At 38.9% G+C, this 13,104-nt stretch overlaps 1 protein-coding gene across 6 annotated transcripts in view; it reads left to right on the forward strand.

Annotated features, from left to right (window-relative positions):
* The window catches only part of atp2b4 (ATPase plasma membrane Ca2+ transporting 4), a 207,218-nt gene that overhangs the window by 18,998 nt on the left and 175,116 nt on the right, over positions 1-13,104 (forward strand). The window contains exon 1 of one of the 6 annotated variants that reach the window (XM_016993268.2): positions 6,760-7,741. The exons of the other annotated variants lie outside the window; for them this stretch is intronic. The gene's annotated coding sequence lies outside the window, so the exon portion shown is untranslated. Of the gene's footprint in view, positions 1-6,759; positions 7,742-13,104 lie in introns of those variants that run through there. 6 annotated transcript variants of the gene reach the window in all.

The raw sequence follows: 13,104 nt of genomic DNA on the forward strand, positions 1-13,104 counted from the left end.
CAACCTTCAGGTCAGCAACCCAGCCTTCAGGTCAGCAGTCCTGCCGGCACAATGGTTTAACCCACTGCACTACTGGAGGCTCCATACCATGGCAGTTAAAATGGCATCATAGCACTATAATTGTGTAGTATGAAAGGGCACTTAATATGGTTCTAAGTGTAGATTGAAAGGAATAATCTCCTGCACTTTTATTCCTTCTTGCCCCAAGTAAGCACTCCAACACACTAGCTGGGCAGGGATCACTCAGTGAGTGTCTGTTGCTGAGCGCTGAAGTAACCCTGGTTTCCTAGAGTCCTATGTAAATCTCTCTTTCTCAAGGTCACATCCCATAGGGGAATAATAAAATGTGAAGTAAGAGCACCTCAGTAAGAAGGATCTGCTTGGGCACTTGTTGGAGAAAGTGAAATAACCTTTTGTTGTCTTTCACAGCAGTCTTTGATGTTGTGCCACATGTTTTTAATGGTTTGTAGTGCTGTTGGCCCTCCATATCCATGGTTTCTGCATCTACAAATTCAGCCAACTATGTCTTGGAACTATTCAAGGGGAAAAATCCAAAAAGCAAATCTTGGTTATTTTTACTGTGTCTTCAACACTATGTTGATGTGTAGACACACTGTGCTGTAACCTTCTGCCATTTCACAGATTCTCAAGCTCTCTCTAGCACCCATTAAAATTCTTCATCATTTTATACAATGAACACTATTTTGCTATACCTAGAATGGTACTTGAGCATCCATGAATATTGGTATCCAGGGAGTGAGTGAGTTCAAGAACAAAATCCAAGTGGATGCTTTTTTCTCCTTCATTGAAGAGATACCTTAGAAGAACACTACATGATTGCAACACTGGTTTTTTGTATATGAATTCATTTTTCTTGGTGGGTGCCACACCTGGAGAGAAAACTGTATATCCTTATGGGCCCTTCTATCCAGTCCTTTTCTGGGACTGGTTATCTGTTGTCACAACTGAATGTTCAGATTGAAAAGAACTGATACCCTGAGAAATATAATATAAATATAACCTTTTGGGATCTGTACTGTCAGCAAGTGAAGAAGGTAAAAGCATATGGTAGCAGTAGTGAGAATGATCAGATGGCAGATTTGAAATGAAATGACAGGCTGCTGGAGGCAATAGCTCCTTGGAGCTGAATACTTCAGAAGAAAGTACTTTTAGGGACAGAAGTAAGTAGGGCACGTAGCAGGAGGCCGAACAGCCTGCCTCCTGATAAACATTGTGTCCCTGGTGGTGGCTAAGAACTGATATATCCTAGGAAGGCAGAGGACATATGTGGGATAATATATGCCCTTAATGGTTTCATCCATAATGCTGCCAAATAATTTGTTTAAACCCTAAAGCCAGAGATTATATCTCCTCCCTCCACAACAAACTTATCAAGATTAACTATTATGAGGCTTGGCTGCTAAGTCTATTATCCTTAATAACATCTTTGCCCAGACCTTTCTTTTATTCCCATCCACCTTACAGGTAATGACAGGAGGAGAAGCAGTGTTCCAGCTGGTCATGAGATCTTATTGTTTCTCCGCCCCTGCTACAGTTTTCCAAGACTGAACTAATAAAATATCTGACTTTGATGGTATTTTAATTAGTTGTTTTTGGCTTTAATGCCAAAGGATAACCAAGTTTCCATAGGCTTATAACTCTTCTTTCCCTCTGCCCCTCCCAATCCAGTTTTTGTTCCTTCTGAATTTCTTTTGACGTTGCTTGTTTTTGTTTTAGCAGAATTTCAGTGCTGCAAAACGAGAGGGAGGCAGAAATGCTACAGCCTGGCCTCTGATTATGTGGAATGGAAAGAAAGGATGGATCTGCATGATGAAAAATTAAATATTAATAATATTAATGCAGACTTAGGAAGTGATGGTCTTTTGCAGGCTGTAAACAATTTGATGTGGCAATGGGAATCTGTGAACCCATTTTCCAAGAAGACAAATGAAGGCAAGATTTTGCAGACTCCTCTTACAGATCTCTGGGTGGACCAAAGCTGGAGCATTGATCTCATTGACCTTGGCACATAGAAAGCACTACAAGAATGACCGCCTTTGAATAGCCTCCAAATCCTAATTAATTATTGTGATTAATTGAGCAGGCCTATTTTATCATTATCACCCTCCTCCACCCCTCACTGTATTGAGGATTAAATTGATTCCGGGGAAGAAAATAATTGCAAAATTGTTACACAGGGCTGTGTTGATACTAAAAAGTGCAAAGTATTGCGTTAAACGACTGCTTTCCTCTTGAAATAAAAGGACATTAGACACAAGGACAGACATGCCTGATTATTTGTGTAAATAAATGCATTTCTTCAAGTAAAGAAATGTGGAAGATTTTATAAATTAGGGGGCAAACTCATGTCCCCATGTCAAATAAAGAGCTGATTTTTTTTATTATGGCCTCAGAAGCAATAAGTAACTGTGATAGTTATGTGCTTGGAGGCAGGCTAATAAAAATGTTTGTTGGCCTGTTACTTCTGTGAACTTAATTGTAAAACTATTCTAGGGCTTTTTTCCTGTATACTAAAGCATTTCAAACAACCTTTATTTAAGCATATATATCTTATATTTTCAGACAAATAGCCTCCACTGAGAGTTTTATACTATAAAATTGCATAGATGTATCTTAAAACAGCATCATAAATGTTATTGAAACCATTATTATAAATTATTGTCACAGCTAACAAGGTGGAGTAGTATTAAAATGCCAAAGTGTGCCACAACAAAACTGCAAAAAAAAAAACTATAAGAAAAACAACCTGAAGCATGGAAACTGTGGGGCAAACTAATTGTAAGCTGCTAAACATAATTCATAATAACAGCATAATTTAAATTTTAATAAAATTATGAGATGCATAAGCACAAGACAGTGGCAATAAAAACATGCCACTCATGAGGAGTTAGCAGTTTAAAAATATCCCAGTCTACACCAGCAACAAGACTTTTAAGACCATTACCAGCAATTGAAAATTCACTTAAACACAGGTAAAAGGCTGCGTGCGAAAGCACATCATCTGAGAGGGAAGTCCACATATATAGGGCCATCATGAGAAAGATCCTGTCATTTTTGCTTACTAGCTTACTCTGTGCGAGACCTATCTGATCTAAAGATCTGATCAGAATTATAGAAGAGCAGGTTGAGACATCCACCACAGCAGCCATCAAAATATAAAAACAACTATGGCAGAATAGACCAGTAGCATCAGATAAGATTAAAGACAGAAAGGGGAAAAGCATGCAAGTAGAGAAATAATATAACACAGCCATTGTGAGCAAAAGAATTATTGACAGTTTTTTGGTCATTTGCAACCATTAACTCTGTAGAATCATACTGTGATAAGGAAATATGTAAATCCTGTAAGTAATAGTGAATCTCAATTCCATTTGCCGAAGGGTGAGCTAGGCCAGCTAGTCATCCTCATTTACTCCAGAACCCAAATCTGCTCTGGTTATAGATTTTCCATTTTGCAATTTTTAGAGCTATTGGAGACATACTGTGACACAGGAGATTTGTGTGTGTGTCTTTAAACAGTTTGAGGCTGCATTGTTTTGCTCATATGAAGAGATTCAGAAATACTGTGGCAGGAATGCAACTTGTGCATCTTCACAGATGTGGGAGTGCACATCTCAGCATCCCCAGCCAGGATAATTGATGGTAGGAAATACTGGCAGTTCCTGTTTAACAATTTCTGGTGGGCTATAATTCACACCTCTGTACTAGAGGCTGTAGGGCAGTATCCCCTGACTTTGATTGCCTTCCCAACCTACAACGATACATATCCAGCAAAAGGGAAACATGTGCATGTAGACTGGTGGAAGTGGACACCCTTTTTCTGTTGGGGTCCACATTTTTGAAAACAACTTGTGTGCTTCATGTCAGAACCACATTACACTCTTCTCTCACCATCACACACCATGTCAGTTAAGAGAGAGAGAAAGAGCGCAGAATAGCCACTCCACATCCATTTGCTCCAATCTGTGCTGTATGTGGATGAATACTGTATTTATGTCAGTGAATTCATACACTGCAGTATCATATCCATATAGTCATTAAAGAACTGAGCAGTGGAAAAATAATTCAGCAGCAGGAGAAAACAGAGTTAGCAAAGGAGCAACTTGTGGGCCAAGAATGATAGCCCTTTATAGAATGAATAACAAAGAAATGAGGCTGCCCCTTTTTTTTTGGATGAAGATAGCAATGATACAAAGATAGAGGCTAAAAATGATACAAAAATGATCTCCAGTCATCAAACTGCAAAGCTGGTGTTTAATTTCCTCTTGCAAATAAGTGAGGGAAAATCAAATGCAATAGAAGCCAGCTTGGTGTCATGATTTGAGTGTTGGCCAGGACACTGGGAAGTCTAGGGTTCAAAACTCAGCCTCTGTCATGTAAACTATGTGATCTTAGGCAAGTCACCCTCTCTCAATTTTAGAGTCAGTATTGTAAATCTCTCAATGAAGCTTACCAAGAAAAACATAGGTAGAGGTGGTAATAGTCTAGAGTTGATAGGTGGGTGCATAAGAACAACAAATGTTAGATATAGTACAATCCTTGTATTGGCAGGAGATAAATACTGAACTTAGAATGAAAACACAAAACCATGGACAATGTAGGGAATTCCTTCAAGTTACTATAGAGTCACGCAGGAGAACTTAGTAAATGAGAGTATCTTCTCTAGACATTTGGTATCTCCTCCAGAGTCCTCCAGAGTGAGACTATGATAATCTCCAGTCGAATCATACCATAGAATGGAAGACCTATAACATTCCTATAGAGCAGTGATGGCGAACCAATGGCATACGTGTCCATTAATGGCAAAATCATTGTTTTATATTGCTATGTTTTATTTTTCTACTGTATTGTGAGCCGCCCTGAGTCCCTTCGAGTGAGAAAGGCGGCATATAAATGATGGAAATAAATAAATAAATAAATAAATAAATAAAATCAAGGTTTACTTTTTAGATTGGAGAAGGTTGAATGTTTTCATGCCATGGATGGTTGAAACTGTGGATATAAAATCTGTGAATACAGAGGGCCAATTGTATTTTGCTAGATGCAGGTAGGCGAAACTGTGGGTATCAGCCCTGTGAATATGGGAACTGTTATGAGTGGGCAATCACTCATAGCAAAGTATGATTATTTTCCAGAATTAGAGCCTTGGTGGTTGGTCCATAAATGACTGTGAAGACTTAAAGGGTTCCCACGCTTATTGTGGGGTTTACGTTCCAGGACCACCCACGATAAGTGAAAATCCGTGAAGTAGGGACACTATATTTATTTTATGTGTGGATGAGAGCAAACCACAGACCACTTACTACAATGCAGTCTGTACTTTATTTTAGAGGTGACAATATACAGAACACTGGCAGAGAAGAAGAATAGAAGCTAAATAACCCTTTTTTTATTTCCAACCCTTCCCAACTCTACCCCCTCCCTTTATTTCTCCCTTTCCCCCTTTCCAAAACCCTTTGCACACCGCAAAACCCTGCAAAACAGCAAAAATACTGCAATAAATGGTGTACAATAATATTTATTGAAAACCCGCAAAACAGCGAGGGCGCAAAAAGTGAACCGCGAAGTAGTGAGGGAACACTGTATTCTGGATCCGCATGGTCTTTCACACTGAGAACATAGATTTCTAGATGGAAGGCAGTCACAACAAGGATTTCTTTAATGCACATTCCTCTTGGCACATTTCTCTTGTTTTGTCTTTTATTTGTGTCTCTTCAAAATCCACAGTACCGTTACAACTCTCAAGTGCCAGGGCTTCCCAGTTCTTGGTGTTTATATCACATTTTTAAGGTTAGCTTTCAGCCCATCTTTAAATCTCCTTCTTTGTCCACTGGCAGTCTGTTTTCCATTCTTAAATTGAGAATAGAGTAACTGCTTTGAAAGATGGTGATTACCATCACGGGGTTTGTACTATACAGGTGATTCCCCTTTTTCCCTTTCCTACTGGTGCAGTGGGAAAAGATTAGGTTCTTCCTATCCTAGCACTTTGAACCCTGTCCAAATGAGAGATAACATTCATTATTAATATTCAAAAATATCAATGTCTGTCTATACCCATACTATATATACATACATGCATGCAAGACTGGGTTGATAGCTCTATTTTGGCTCTTATATAGGAAGACTGGATGCATTCAATTTGAAGCTGTGAGGCCCTTATATAGGCACAGTTGGAGGCATCTGTCATTGCACTAACCAGGTTCTCTTTGAAGCCTTGTGATCTCAGTGTAGTTCATGGCTCTGGCACTGAGTTATTCCAGCATATTGAACAAGTCACTTATCTCAATATCCCACCCTTTTTGCTTCCCACCCTTTATATGCCCCCTTCTTTGTGTATATTTAGATTATAAATTCTTTGGAGTAAGGGCTGCTTTTCAGCTGATGTAAGCTATGCAACAAGCCATTAATTAGAAATTATGTATTTTGCAGCTGTGTACACTACCGCATTGGGTTTAACAAATCACTGCACTTTAGAATAGAGGCAAAGCTTTGCTTATTCAAAGGATTAATCCCTGCCATTGTGAGGAATAATAGGGTAGTGATGAATAAAGCATCTTGCAAGCTCACAGTTGGCCTCATATGCTTATCGGGGACCTTTCTTTAGGGGCAAGTAGCTTACTAGACAACCTCTTGATGCTGGCTGCATACTGGGGCGTTCCAGACAGGCAGGCTATGGGATGTGCACTTTCTGCTTGTTTGCAAGCCTGATTTAGATGTTGGGATGTGATTCTGACATTGTATTCAGATAGGCAAGTAATTTAGGGTGTTTGTTCAGGCCAAATGTGTCTTCCATCTTACAGTGATGTAGAGAACTGTTTCTCTCATAGCGTCACTATGCATTTCTGGTGAGACATGTAGGCTAGGCTAGGCTGGGCAGGGGTGAATGAAGTGGCTATTTCATGTCTGGTTGAGACTCAGGAGAGAGCCTTCTATATGACAGCACAATGTGCCTTTGCAGACTTTTTATTTGGTTGATTTGGCCTGCAAGGCTAATGAATGTTTACCATACAACTAGTATGATATTCTTTATACTCTGCTCATGTTTCTTGATTTTACTGCATGGTTGTTGTTGTTTTTTTTTTTTTACTTTACTGTATTGTTGTTGTTTTTTTGAAGAGGCATTTGTAGTTTCTTTAATTAGTTGTCAGCTGCTTCACATATTAAAATTGTAGTACCAGGATGAGATGAATACAGCAAAACGAAAGAAAAATATATGTTTATGTAAGCAAAATGAATACAACTACATAGTCAAGGCAAATCAGGTAGGTTTTTAGTATGCACATGTTGTTCTTCCTTCTGACAGGTAACAATTGTTGCTTGTCACTTCCACATTTGTGTAGGATCAGAGAAAAGTAGCTCCTTACTTTCTAGGGGAGCAGATGTGATATATGAATAGAGCCTCTGATGTGTGAGCCTCGTAAGTATCACTTATTGATTATAGCTGGAATACATTTTTCTGCCACAGAGTTTAGGAAATAAAGCTTCTTCATGTGTTCCTGTCACCCTGATTCTTTTTTTAAAAACCAAAGAGACCAAAAGCATATCTGTCCTTCCAGATGGAGGACGAAAGCCCAAGCCCATCCATTTTATCAGAACCATCTTGCTGGTAGCTACATGTTTCCCTCACTTCTTGCCGGCTGCCAGTAAGGTTTGGTTGTGGAAACAGTGACGTTAGTGCAGTGTTTATTAGGCAGCTGAATGATAGCAGCTGTCAGGAATGGTAAGAAGCTTTTTGAATTCTTAATCTGTACAATGCTTTTATATTTCTTTTCCCCATCTCTTTTAGCTTGTCATCCTTTTAAAGAGAGACTGGGAACTATTTTTCAGGGTGTGGGTAAAATAATGCTCCTCAGTCTTTACTTGTGACACATTTTTGTGATCCAACTCCTTGGTGATGGGATGGGATTTGTAATCCAGTACAGGATCACTTTTGCTATTCTTGTTATATGTATGTGTTATATGGACATTGTCATCTTAATGTGCCTTGGTGATGCCCATCTGTAAGGGTAGAAAATCTGTTTATAACAGCAGATCTAAAGAGGTAAAGAGGTAAAGAAATGTGGATTCTTGTCCTTTAGGATGACTGTGAGAGATAGATGTGAAAGTGGGAAGGCCGGCAAGCTAAATGACCTTCCTATAGTCTGATAAAATCGCTGCTAAGGCAAGAACGGATTTTGAATATTTCTGTCATCATGATGCTTATCAGGATAAGGCATTACATTGTTGTCAGCTTTCTCATATTTAAAAAAAGACAAAAGGCCTCCCAAACCATGGAAAACATATAAATCCCATTAAGGTTTTCTCCATTGCAACCTTGGGATCTGTTTGTTTCATCGTCGGTCCTCAGATTGAAAACTGTGAATCCATTGAGGTGAGGACAACACTGCAGTGGTATAAAGAATGTTTTTTTTTTTAAATTAGAACCAGCTGAGCAGTCACAAAAAAGTGAGCAAAGCTAGCTGTTTCCTTTTAAGGGATCTTAAATCTTACATATTTCTTTGTGACTTTTCAGTTGTCCCAATAAAGATATTAAGATCCTGTTGCTTTTAGATTTATTCTGAGATGACAACAACCTGATCTGAATTTCTGTTTTGTTTATATGTTCAAAGGCTTATTGAGTGTCTGAAGTAAGTTGAAGAACAGTCAGCAGGTCCATATGTGAAACCATGATTTCTAATAGTTTTATTGCCAAAGAAATAAATCTTAAGGTTCATTTGTTTTTGGCTTTGTGAAGGAACTGGAAATCCTAAAAGAAACTAATAGCACCCTTCACAGACCTCCAGTTCCCAGAATTGTATGCTAATGAGCAATGAAAGTTTCACAGGATTTAATTTGGAAGCTGTCCATTTGTGGTTCTCCAGGTTTTTTGTACCACTACAATCATTAACCCTTTTTCAGCAAGTGCCAAGACACGATGGGATATTCAGTTCAGCAACATCTGGAGTGCTACAGATATTAAATAGATTGTAAGGACACACTTTAAACCACCATCTATATGTAGCTTGACAATTGTTACCAATTTGTCAGGGAACAAAAAGCCAGTTGGAATGTATATTCTGTAAATTGGTTATATACATTAATAGGGGCCATATATCGAAGGCTTGATTTGTTGGTACTCATGACTGAGCCATGGGAGTGTTAGTCATAATAACTATTTAAAACAACATTGTTTTTAAAATGTGGACAAAATAGGAAAAGCATTTGACAGTGGAAGAGGAAAGTGAATTCAAAGTGCTGCTCATCCAGAGAGTTGAAGAAAGGTTTCTACGTTGCAGTGTTATACATATTTATCTGGAAGTAACTCCTGGTAACTCATTGGAGCTTGCCTCTAGGTAGATGCAGATAGTAATTATTTCCTTGTAGTCTTATGACATGCAGTGGAGATAATTATTTAGGTCAGGAATCTGGTGCTACATTTCCATAGTTCCTAACCATTGGCTGTATTTATTGGAATACAATTGTTACTCCAAAATATTTGGTGGATAGCAGATTACGATACTACGGATAAATGAACCTGTTCAAATTAAATAGAGTTCTCTACTGATAATTTAAATTATGTCACTTGCTTGATATTTTCTAGTCTGCAGATATGCCTGGTAATTTTTTTGTTTTGTTTTTAACATTCTGCACGTTTATCCTGCTTCCTTGGCTATTGGGCGGTGCAGGTCAATAGTGTGCAGTCCTAAAGCTCTAATCCTTAGCCAATGAAAAAAAATTTTTTTGACTTTTATGTTCAAAAGGAGAAGAACAGGAAATTTGCATTATAGCAGGAGTGGAAACTATGTGAACTACAGATATTGGAAAGCAACTCTCAGCATGTTTAACCATAGCAAATGGTGAAAAAGTTGCAAGTTGTAGTTTCAGGGACAGTGTGGTCTTCATCCCATCCTAAATGGAAAAATTAAGTTAAAATAACAAAATATCTTTGGGAAGTTGAAAAATAATAATGTTTGAATAGAATATCTTTACATTTACTTTGTCTGATGCATGTCTCTATTCCACAGAGTCTTATGCAATAATATATATATATATATATATATATATATATATATATATATATAGGGAGAGAGAGAGAGAGAGAGAGAGAGAGGAAGAGGGAGAGGGAGAGAGAGAGAGTAGTTGCTGTCTGGTTCCCAGCCTAAGTCCTTGAGATAGTTTAGAAAAGTGACTACTTTTGCCCAAATTCTTTTTACTAATGTGACCAGCAGCTAGGGAATCTCTAATCCAAAAAAGTTACATGACCAAACTCTCTGCTTTGATGTAGGGTCACTGTGCTGCTCTCTGTCTCTTTCCCAGACTGGCAACAGATGGCACTTGCTTCACCTTTCTCGAAGAGGGGCGCTTGTTGTCTCCAAGTCCCCACTTCTAAAAATAAGCTAAATGCCCTTAGCACCTGAGGGACAGAGAGTATCTTTTACCACCAAAGAAAGCTGGGGTTGCCTTGTCATAGGGTAGAAATAAATAGTAACTGTATATGGCAAGGAAGAGATGAGAATTGGTAAAGAAGGAATCCTGAGCCAGAAAGGTATTTGATGCATTTTCCTGTACACCAGCGCCTGGAGCTGGACTTTGACCTTTGTCTGTTTTGTAAAACTGTGTACCATTTGCAGGTGACCTTAGCCCTTTCTTTGAGCAGGACCTACATGAAGCAGCCAGGTCCAGTCTCCAGTTTCAGCTATGTGGTGGTTAGTCTTGTTCAGCAGGATATCTCTGAATGTTTAAAGCTTTGTGATAAGCATTTTCCTCAGAGCACTTCCTCCATTTCTTGCAAGGCTGTTGGACTGCAAGGCCCAAGAGCCTTAGGCAACAGTGTTTATGGTGGGACACACTGGGAATTGCAGTCTTAAAATAGCAGACTAGCAACTGGAGGGATGCATGATTTCCTGCCTGCGTGCAATGTTACCAATCGTAATTTTTCATGCTGATTTTTACTAACTGGATTAGGTATACTATCAAGGAATGTCCCTCTAGATCTCCTTATAAAGTTCAAGGGGATGGTGAAGTATTATAACTGTGTGCCACATGCAGCTCTTGAATTGGGATGGCCCTTGAAGTTAAGAACATCTTTCTTTGAAGAAATGTTCCAGCAGAGTACCTAAGGGAAAGTAGTTAAATCCCAGACCTGATCTAAGAGCAGTCTTAACACAACCTTCTATATGAGGTTACTATTAGATATTTTAGATTATAACTTCCATCTTCTCAAATAACTGGCTATGCCCTTTGAGGCTGATGGAAGCTCTAGTTTGGGAGGGATCATGTTGTGGAAGACTGGTCCAGTGTCACAACTGAAATTCTTGTCAGCCATCCCCATTTATTTTGACAAGATTCTTTGCATGGGAAAACTGAATTATTTTATGTCAGTATTATTTTACTATTTGCAAACAGTTTGGCTTTATTGTGCAGTCTCATCACTTCACATTCAGGCTACAAGTGGGAGTTCATATAGTAGAAAAGCTCCTGCATTTTCTGTGTGAGTGGTGGGGAGGGCATAGGGCTAGCCAACAGTCTTCCTTTTGACATCTAAATTTCTCTGCGCTGGGGATATGGGATCTCCCACCTGCCACATAGACATGATCAGGTTCAGACAATCATATCAATAATTAATAATCCAGGTTATTAACGAGTCTTTTGGATATACAGAAAGCTTCTTTGTTCCTACTTTCACAGGCTAAGCAAGTAAACCAGGAAGACTCTAATTCGGAGGTGGAGAAACGTGTTTTTTTTTTTTTAATTTGTAGAATTCAGTTTCACTGAATGTTTAGTTTGCTTCATTTCATTGCTGTGCATGGATGAAAATGAGAGGGCATGACTGAATAATACCAGCATATTGTAACCCAATGTGCTTGCTGTCAGTAAGTCTTGGGAGCCAGCAAATCTGAGACGGCATCATGGAGGATGTGGATGTGACATCAGAATAGTCCCTGGGAGACTGGATGGATTCTGACTTCAGGGCTTGAGCCCCAGCTCTCCTCCATTCTCTAATTAATCACAATATCTTGGACTAGGAAATCATGACAGCCAGCTTTGGAACAAGCCAGATTGTTGAATCATGGTTTGAAGTAGCTTAATATCCTGGCTGAAACTCAATACTATCTCAATTTAGATGAAACAAGAAATTGGCATATTTGTGTGTTACATTTTTGTCTTGCCTAAGAGCCAGTAATTTTTGGGCACTTTACAAATTAGAGCTGAAACCATTAATTCTGAAAACTACAGAGAATGAAAGCCTTGAAAAGTAAAACACAGCCAACTACAAAACAAAGCAAAAACAAATGCGGGTTCAGTAACAAAGTCCAAAGCATCACTACAGGTGTTTGGGTTTTTTTTAAAACTTGTGCTGAGAAGGAATCGTTTGCTGGAGAAAAAGCTTGTTGATATCATGGCTTATTAAGCTGTGATATGATCCTCCAAATTGAAGTCATATCTATTATTTATATGTGTGTGGCACTGCCAGAGATGGGAAGTACTACTCAGCACAAGGGTATTTAAAAGTAACCACATGGATACTTTGTTGAAATGACTCCAAAGGAGGTTACTGCTTAGATGGGACTTTTTTTTATTTGCAGAAATAGAGCTGACTCTATCAACAGTTGTCCAAAAGTGCCTTTTGCAAGCTCTGAGGTGGTTGCACTGCAATTGCTGCTTCCCTCCCCTCCCCCCCCCCCCCCCCCAAAAAAAGGAATACATTTTGCTAATAGAAGAAAATATTCTAATGACATCTGGTTCTGGAGCAATTCAAAAAGATTCAGCCTCAATTTTGACAATTCCAAACAAACCCCACTGAGCTCATTGTGGCATATTTCTGAGCAAGCATGCTACCGGTTGCACTACATGTTACTCTAACCAGTGGTTCTCAACCTGTGGGTCCCCAGATGTTTTGACCTTCAACTCCCAGAAATCCTAACAGCTGGTAAACTAGCTGAGATTTCTGGGAGTTGTAGGCCAAAACACCTGGGGACTCACAGGTTCAGAACTACTGCTTTAAACCAAGACCTTAGAGAGGTTAGAAAAATAACACAGATGATCACTATAGATTTCCCGTAGTTTTTTTCTAGAAAAACTAGAAAACAAGGACTAAATTAG

The sequence above is a fragment of the Anolis carolinensis genome, chromosome 4, assembly GCF_035594765.1.
Source record: "Anolis carolinensis isolate JA03-04 chromosome 4, rAnoCar3.1.pri, whole genome shotgun sequence".
Classification (NCBI taxonomy): domain Eukaryota; kingdom Metazoa; phylum Chordata; class Lepidosauria; order Squamata; family Dactyloidae; genus Anolis; species Anolis carolinensis.